Source organism: Apteryx mantelli, chromosome Z (genome assembly GCF_036417845.1).
Source record: "Apteryx mantelli isolate bAptMan1 chromosome Z, bAptMan1.hap1, whole genome shotgun sequence".
Classification (NCBI taxonomy): Eukaryota; Metazoa; Chordata; class Aves; order Apterygiformes; family Apterygidae; genus Apteryx; species Apteryx mantelli.
The window spans coordinates 27,998,063-28,008,168 of record NC_090020.1 but is presented as its reverse complement, the minus strand read 5'-3'; positions in this window follow the sequence as shown (position 1 = coordinate 28,008,168).

The following is a 10,106-nucleotide window of genomic DNA, read 5'->3' as shown; positions in this document are numbered from 1 at the left end:
CAATTGTCAGTAGAGAGGACGTGTGTGCAGCAAACAAACTATAAAATGCGAGTGCTGCTGCTAGCTTCAGCATGGTCAGAAAAGCAGTTGTTGTAGTCCAGCTGTCGCTTTTGTATTATCAGTTATGTCTACAGCATTTTGGGGCAACTGACTTTCAGATTATCTACAGCTATCCAGCAGAACCTGTCTGCTGAATATGCTCCTTATTAGGTGCAGTGCAAGCTCCTCACACTACTTCATAGATGCCTGTTTTCTCTGTTTTTCTGTTCTGATGCAGAGATGTCAGACCAGATCCCAAGGCTTTGGGGTAGTGTCAGGAAGCAAAAACCAGGATCTCAAAAATCTGTGGAGAATGGCACATTAAAGATGGTATATGAGTATCATAAAAGTGAGAAACAGGCAAAACAATTGACTTCTTAGAGATTTTAGACTGAAGCAGGGGAAGTAAAGAGCAAAGAAAAATGCAACAAAGATTTTACTGCTGCAGCTTCCAAGATGTGTGGTTCAGTCTACTCCAAGTTTTGCCCAGGAATAGCTCCCAGACCAAGCATCTGGGAATTCTCATGCCTATCATAGATATGTATTTGTAAGAACTGAAAAAGCTATTGTGAATCTGCAGGAAGGGAACTCACAGGGAAACATAGAATAGTTATCTCTGACATATGACCTGCAACTAGGAGCAATTCCTAGTGCCACTGTCAAGAATTGCAGAAGAACTGTTTAAACTCTGTAGTTCCAAAGGAGTGAGTGGCGGATCACAAACCAGTTTCTAAGTATCTCTGCCAATGTAGTTTTATCAGTTTTGAAGAGATCAAGGTCATTCAAATGATCTCTTATCATCCTCAGGCAGATGGACTGGCGTAGCAAATGAATCAGTCCCTCACAGGAATACTACAAAAATATTTGCATTCAGATCCCATGCACACAGATAGGTTGTTGCTTTATCTTTTATTAGCATTTTCTGAATCCTACAAACTTCTGAATCCACCAAACTTCGCTGGGGTTTGCTTCACTTGCATATACACAATAGCTTGATGACATATAAGATCTGACTAGGAAAACCAGAGAGGAAAGGACTTTAGATTCTTCCAGTATAATGGATTCATCATAAAGAGAAGGAGGAAGCCTGCAGATGTTTCTCTCCTCGTCAAAAAAAATCTAGATGTGATGTAAGTTAGGTGACTCAGTGGAGGAGTGAGCCTAGCAAAACCTGGGGCAGGGTAGTGTTTGGTTACCCTCATCCTTTACAAAATGGTAAGGAACATTCATTGCAACAGGCAAGGAGGTCAGTGAATTTGTATATTGACCTGCCAGATAAAAAGAGAAATATCTTTCATGGATATGTGTTAAAACTACTATTGAAAGATAATACCTGAAAGGTAGCATTGACTATATGCCCTGAATCAAGCTCAACAGAGGTAGTGTCTACCAGATTAAAACCTGTGTACAACAGAGGAGACTATTAAAGGAGGAAGCAGCTGGCATCTGTACTTGGCTGCTATGTTTCTCTGGCTGTTTTTGTCAAGTGAGGAAGGGCTGGTATTATCCAGCATGTTGCTGATACTGATTATCATGTGCTTTCCAAAGAACTACACAACAGCTGAACCCCAAAGCAGAGCAAAAGATGAAACAAAAGTTTATAGTAGAAGTAACTCAGCCATCTAATACTCTGTGTGGTGGCCATGGGGAAACTTGGCATTGGGGTCCAGGAGATTCAGGCTGCTTCAGCATGTGCTAAGGTCCCATGGAGGTGAATTATTATATTGTTAAAGGATACAAAATATCAAGTGCTGGATTTCACAAAAGAGCTCTTTCACAAAACAGCACAAAAGATCTGTGCTCAAATCCAGTTATTTCAGGGATCCGCTGCTTGGGTTCAAAACAAGCAGCATGTTTTGGTCATAGTATTCCCCTAGAGCCCCACCGAAAGAGCTGCTTGAGTCATTTAGAAGTTCCTACAAGATGAGATAGAAAAAGCTATCTCAACTATTAACCTCCAGATGTGTGCTGGCTTTCTTGAAGATGAAGTCCCTTGAGTAGCTGATGAGGGAATGGAAAAGTTCATCTGAATTTTTCCAAGAATATAGAAGCTTTCATCGCTTTTATGGAGAAAGGAGCTCATCAAGAAAAAAATACAAAGGACAAAGAAAACCCCTAAAACACAGTTAAATTGCTTTTTATGCCTCAAAGAAGATTCTTAGTTTTGAACCAGTTTAGCTTTAAAACAATTATTATAGTGTGAACAGATGCATCGAAGTAGGATTGCAAGCTGTATTAACCTAGGAGAAGAAAGGGGAAGAACATCCTGTGTTGTACATTAACAGAAAAGCATATCTGCAAGAACAATAATGTATCACCATAGAAAAGGGCCATCTCATACTAAAATGGCCATTGAAAACAGTGGAGTTTTATCCCTGAGGATTTATTTTTACATTAGTATGAAAAGCTTCCATTAAATTGGTAAAATACAATGAGGTGTAAAAGAATGTCTCTTATCAAATATGACTAAGTGACATTTTGCCTTACAGTCTTGCAAACTTGTAACATAAATGGGAAGTGAATAAAGAATAGGAATCACCTTTAAGATATAGGAAAATGCAGGCAGAAAGCGCAGTTAGCTCTGCAGGGGTGGTGCTTTAGCAGGAACGTAGTACAAACACGGGAGCAGGATGTAGACAGTTTTGTCATTTTTGTTTGCTTGTTTTTCCTTTTCTTTTCCACTGAAGACACCCACTCTTTTCTCATTTTAGTTCTTATTTCTTTTAAGGCAGATCAGCCACACTCTATCACAAAATCTGAATGGCTTGGGTTGCAACAGGTTCTCCAGCATTTGTGGAGGAGCACTACATAAAGGGAGATTTTAATGATGCCTTTGCAATGATATTATGATTTATTTTTAATACATTTCTGTTACAGATCAATATATAAGGCCTAACTTAGAGAAAATAAAATAAGAACTCATTCACACTCACACAAAATATTCTAAAACCCACAACAAATTTGCCATTCTAGGCTGTTGAGTAACAAAAGGGATCTGGAGTGACCATTTGAATAAGGAAGGGACTGGTAAGAGTAGGGAAAAGAGCAAAGGGTAATTTGCAAGTTGTCCCTAAGAGGAAATTGGTATTATTTAAGGAGAGATTACAGCCTGAGCAAAATCACAACTCCTTATTCTGTAACCGTGACCTCCCTTATTCATCCTAGCTGCCTAGTTATACCTAGTTATGCATCCTAGGTGCATAACTTTGCATTTAATGCTCTCTTAGAATTTTGACTTGCTCCTGGTAAATAGTAATCTACATCATTATTTACCATTTGACTAGTCTTTATTACATCCACAAACCTGATCATCAGTGATTTTATAGTTTCATGCAATGGATAAAAGTGTTACATAGTTTTGGGCATATAACTGATCTTTGCCAAAATGGACCTTTTTTAAGACATGTGAGAGTTAGCAGATGTATCTTGCATTACAGTTGTATTTTAATGAGAATTTTTTGTAGTATTAAGTTATATATTATATGAAAACAAATGTGCTGTTTCTGAAACAAACTGGTAACCTTCACAAAGAGTATCTTTCGCAGAATAACTGGAATATAATTCAGGTTCAGGTCAGAGAAGAAGTTTTACTGCTACCAACACAGAGCAGCAAAGAGACAGTCCCTGCTGATACAAACTCTGCCAAGTGGGATGGTCATGGAGCTGATACACTTTTGGATTATAGGACTTGTCCTTCCCAGAGCTACAGTGGATAAGCAGGATGTGGTGAGTGACAATAGGGAGTGAATTACTTCAGGAAAGGAAGTCCTAATGCTGCAGAGAGTACATGCTTTTATGAACAATACGTTCCTTCAATAACTGAGTCATACCAAAGGCCATTGTGGAGATCTCTTTGCTAGATAGGTCTGCAAAGGCCTCTGAGGAGTTAAGTGTTTTACTTCCACTATCATTAGGTTTGTTTGATAAAAAACTCAGGCTAAAGCTCTGCTAGTTTTACATTGCCAGTCTTTACTAGTGAACTCTCCATCATATCAAAGCTCTGTGGGTTTGCCTGGGCATGGTAAGGCTTACTGCATTTGAGCTGATTTTCCTTCCTGAGTACAATCATGACATTAGTTCTTGTGTCTGCCTGGAATTTTCTACTGTTCAGGGATTTATTCTGGCTTTATATGCTCCTCCTTAACAATGTTAATAGCTTTTTGCTAATAAAAATTTGGAAAATACTTCATCATGATATAGGCATGTTACCTTCTTCATTTATTAAACGTTTCTGGTTCTCCTGCATCTTGTGCCATGCTTATTCTAGAATGGCCAGCCTCAGAGCAACTCATCTTGGCCATGGCCTACTATCTTCCTGGAAAGGCCTTGGGATCAAAATATACCTAGTGACAGGAGAATAAGAGAAGTGGAGGTGATAGGAATATGTTTTTCTAGTCCTGTGGTGGAGCACAGCTGTGTGTTACACCATGTGATGGGGGATGTCTGTGTGTACAGTCTGGATGGTGGGTGAGCAGCAGAAGAGACCTGTGTGCCTTGCCCTCATTAGATTTTAGATGCTTCTGGTCTATTCTACCTTAAAAAAAAAAAAAAAAAAAAACACCCCCCAAAAAAACTATTTGTATTTATTTGTATTTATAAATTATAAACAAAATTAACCAAACCCTCCTTTTCACTTAGTCCTGTTACAATCTTATTTATCCACTCTAGTGCAGAAATGAACACAATAACTGCCTGCTGCATTAGGAGTGCGTCAAAAGGTTTTTGCAACAGCTAAACCATGTTAATAAGTCAAGGTTACTGAGAGCACAGTGACTTGTCTTGCCTACAAATAAAATGGCCATCTTGCCTTTAAAAGTGAGAGTTAAGTCATTTTTTCAAGTAATTGACAGAAGATGAGGAAATGAAAAGAGGAAAGGTAGGAAAGATCATACAGCATATCCTGAAGGTAGGGGAGCAGGAAATGAGTAACCACAAAACAACCTGGGGTTAAATATAAACTAACCAACTAAAGTCTTGGATCTTCCTTCACTTCCTTTTTTTCCCTTCTTCATCGCCCAGCTAAAAAGGAAAGTATATATTATTTGCATATATTATATACTTTTAAAAAAAGAAAAAGAAGGAATCATGAATGAAACTGGAGCTGGAGTCCCCTAGCTAAAAGCTGCTGTGAATACACTGCAGTGCTGAAAATGTTAAGGTAGAATTCACATGTCAATATTTGATCAGGGAAACTATATTAAAGTCAGAGCTGTCTGCATATATATCTATTTAAACTATCTCTTAAAATCTAGTATTTGATACTTTTAGTCAGGTAATTTTCCTTCAGACGATACCTCATACTTCCAGTCTGGCCTTATCCTGGTTTCTGGATGTATTTGCATGATAGAGTATCTCAATAGTCTTTTTCACTGCAAAATAGTTGAAAATGTGCTCTTTCAAAAGAGTGGTAGAAATGCTAGAATTAGCTTCAGATCATGTTCAGACTTCTATTTTGAGCCTGAAAGCCTTGTGTTTGTTAATACACTTAGTTATACATCCTGCTTTGCAACAACTACAAGATTGGTTCATATTAGCATAGGAACACTGGTCAACTAGGCAAGAGCAACATTTCCCTGATCAGAAAAGTTAAAGTAAACTACTGAAGGAATGGCTAACATCTTTGTGCAAACTGTCAAGATTTTTTGATCAAAATCAACAAGCTTTACTGCAATCATGAGACAAACATTCTTGTAAACTGAGATGATTATGTTTAATAAACTGCTCTGCTGAGCAGCTGGACTCAGCACAGGGAAATTTTTCACGTTTTTATCACACGAGCCAATCAGAATATTCTTCTTGGAATCAGACTTCATTCTCTAATATGTAAATATAACTCTCATTTTTAATAGAGGAAAATTATGAAGAGTTAAAGTCAAGAAATCCAGCCTGTTAATTAAATATGGGCAAATAATAATTCTAGTCTATCTTATGCTGCATTGGCAAACCAGAAATTGAGAGACTGGGCAAAGCTCTAGCTTCAATTTGCTTGACACGTGCAGCTGCATTTTGCAAAGTCTGTTTATGTAGCCACCTTGTGCAGTCAATAAGTTTGTACAGAGTAATGATTAGGGCCTAGTAAACACAGAAAACTGCACAGAGGCTGTAATGAGACCTGCAGGCTTTTTACTTATGGCATGGAAAGAGGAAAAAGAAAGAATTCAGCTTTGCTCTTTAAACCCTAACTGGAGGATCATTTATATCACTGGCAAAGTACACTTGATATGGTTAAGTTATTGAAAATAAAATAAAAATGATTAAATAATAAAGCTCAGTTTTATATATTAGAATGAAAATCAGTTATATGTAACATTTTGGATTCTATGTTAAATTGTCTTTAACACAAGTGGGAAGCGCATTGGAACACCTTCTAAACACCATCTTTATTCGATTAATGCTTAGCTGCTCTTAATGACTTTGTAAAAAGCAGAATATTTCAACTTGTGACTCAATATGGCAGCCAAAGTAGTGTTTGTTATACAGTACTGTTGCTGCCATGAAGTTATGGGCATGTAAACCCCCTAAATGTGCAGAAAACATTTTGGACTTTCTTCAGGCGAGATTTTGAAATTCCCCCTTCGGAATTAAGGCTAACGCTAATGCTTCCTGGAAATCAGAAACTGCGTTTTGACAAATGATCATTTCATTTTAAGAAAGCCCCAAATCAAGCCATAGATATAGACACACTTCAATAATAAAATCAGGTGATAGTAATTTCAAGTTGCCTTCAAGTAATGCTATTATGTTGGTGTGCAGGTACTTATATACCTGGTCTTTCTACAGTGTATGCTAAAAGATGCCATACTGCCCTAACTCTTCATGTTTTTACATCTGGGAAGGCATATGAGTTACTAACCTGCAGGTCATCAAAACCATGAGATTTATAAAGCCCATATGGCAGGCATTAGGTTTTCATTTAACTTTTTATTTTCTCTTCACTTTCAAGATACATTTAGTTCATATATGTATTTTAGTCTCTTTAATTTTGAAGATCAGGTAAGGAGAGGGCTACAGTACACTTCAGTAGGTCATCCAGTTTGAACAACAAGAACACTAAGGCCAGCACAAGAATATCTAATCTCTTTTACACTTTTCTAACTGGGCTGAAATACAAAGAACTCCAGGATATAGATTCCAGGCAACTGGTGTCACTAGGAAAAGTTTAAAGCCACAGCCTCAGCTAATTAACAGCTAATAGCCCTTAAAATAATAACTAACTCTAAACTGGAGCTTCCTCAAGATAATATGAGTAAGACTGGAATCTTTATGCAATGGTAGAAAAAAACTTTCCTGAAAAGAGTTTCCTGAAACTGTTTCTGGTATAGCTTGGCTTTGGGTAAAACCCATTGGAAATAACTCCTTGTTAAACGTAAGTATCATCAGAGGCTTTCAACCTATTTTCTCCTGTGTAACAGCTTTCAATTGCAACTCATTTAATTTGGTTCAAAACTATCTTGTCATATCTACTGAAGTAATTCAAGCATTTTCAGTACCAGTTGGAAGGAGCAGATGTGAATCATTCATATTCAGAGAGCTTGAAAAAACTGTTTGCCTCTGCAGTGGTTTATGCTTTTGAATCATTTTCGCCTGACTAGAGAGAAGTCTGAAGTCCTCTAGCAAGCCAAAATTCGGAAGCTTGTTGATTACCCCATGATTGTTATTTGCATTCTCTGCTGCTGTAACTCCATGTGAAACGTATTTTTTAGATGAGTACTTCCAGCATTATATCTGAACTGGCCATCTTCTCTGATTAGGCTGAGTCCTTAAAACCAAAGTAAGTGCTAGCCCAGGGGCTTTAATCAATCTGTGCAAGTTTTTCATATAAGCAATGCCTGCTACTCAACCTACCTCTTGCACAACTTTTTCATTATCAATGTTTACCGCACTGTTGCCTTCAGCATAACTGCATGAAGTTCTGACACTTTTTTTGGTTTCTTTGTTCCTCTTCTCTTTATCGCCTAGAGCTAGGCAGTAAGATATCAGATCTCTGTAGGATTTTCTAGCAAAATAGCTTAAATAGAAATCTTAGGGAGATGTATAAATTAACTTTTGTAGAGAAGTAAAAATTGATAGACTGAGAAGGAAATATTCTATCATTTCATAAATTTCAGATTATGTGAAATGTGGCATAACTGTGCCTACATTAGGGAAATAATATGAGAAGAAAAAATAAAAATCGTTAATAAATAAATAAAAAGTCCAGGGTAAATTACTAACACTGTGAAACTAGTTGTGTTATAAAAGTCTGCTGAACAGGAAAGACCTATTAAAATTGGACATAAATTTTGAGGATTTAATTATAATTTTATGTTGTACATCTCCAAAGAGGGATAAAGATTAATTTCAGTCTGAGATTTCCTTGTAGACATGAAGTCAAGCAGAGGTGTAACTGCAGTAAAGCTGTTAGCAAAGATATAGTATATTAAGAAGCACAAATCAAGAGACCAAAAATGGTTCTGTGCTGAGCTTAAAAGCAGGGGACTTTCATTTCCCATATACGTTCACTGGCTTCCGGACTCTTGTTTCAGACCTTCAAATCAGAAATATGATTATGTGAAGTGTCTAATTTGCTTGTGGTATTACAAGATCTTTGCACCTCTTTTATGCTAAATCTCATCCCAGTCCTTTAAGTTTGGAGTCAGTCTTTGCAGAGAGGAGGGAAATGAAATACAGATTTTCATGCTAAGAAAGATCACTTTTCACATATTCTAAATAATCTGTCTCTTTAAAGGAAAATGCTCCCAAGTGCTGGTGGAGAACAAATACAAGTTATTGCCCCAATACATCCAGAGACACAGTGGGGAAATGGATCAATAATCTATCTATATATATTATAGAATTATATATATATATATTAGATTATAAATAATATATATTATAGAATTATAGATTATAGAATAATCTATCTATATTTTATATATATATATATATATATACTCTGACATGTGCTTGAGGATTTCAGTAAAAACTATATCCCATCGCTATGTTCTGCCCTTGCAACAAGGGAGCAGGGTAAATTATGAAGCCTTTCCAGGTTGCATAAACTTCATGCATGTAGAACAGCTAAGCGCTAGTGTCATTCCAAGATCTGTGCTGTTTTGCACATGTTGAAAGAGTGTCTAAATAGCATTGCCTTTGCAACATGCTTCCTCAGCCTCCAACCTGTAGAGTCCAGCACTTTCAAGACACTCTGGAGTTGCTCGTGACCACAGGAACCTGCCTCACTTCTGTAGTCCGCACTGAGACATGAACATTGCCTGGAGCATATTGCTTGTTCAGTGACATTGCTTGTGGGTCATTTGGAGACTGGCTCACAGACATATACTGCTAGAAAAGAGTTCTCCGGCATGCTCTCAGATTTGCCCTAGACATCCCAAACGAGGACTGGTGAGCTTGGTCCAAGGTATAAAGAGTCATAATGAAGCTTTCTGGGAGAGGCTGCAGACTGGACATATCTTCAGCATCAATTACCAGCTAGGGAAACAGCAGCATCAGGTAAACTGGCGCCTCATAAAACTGTTCCTCTGCCACAAACTTAACTCCAGACATTAACAGTCTAAATTCTGCCCTGACATTTATGTTGTAAGATTATATTTTTCTTAACTGTTTTTGTACTATTTTTAGTATCTCCTTTTTTTTAATAGTGTAGCTTTAAAAAAACCCAAACAGTTCCTGGATTTTCATCTATTTAGGGAATGAGGATGCACTATTTTGTATCAAATTTATTTGGTATCAAATGAATTTCTTTTGATGACTGTTTCAAGTTCCTGAAAACCTTTTCTACTTGCTTCTGGCTCCAGTGCCAAAGTGCAGTGTGACTAGTGTTGCCTTGAAACACTTTTCGTAACTTCAGCTTATGTCTGTCTCAAAAAGTAGCGGATTGATGGTCTGTTATTTTCTATTCTGCTCCATATCCCTGTGTTCCATTTTAATGGCCTCACTAGAAGAAGGCAACAGTTAAAAACAGATCTTTAATTCAGTGATGTATGCCGCATGCTCAAACATCCGACTTAGTAGCACATAACTCAAATGATCATAAGGTCATGCTAACTTACTTTTAAGCAGTCTTT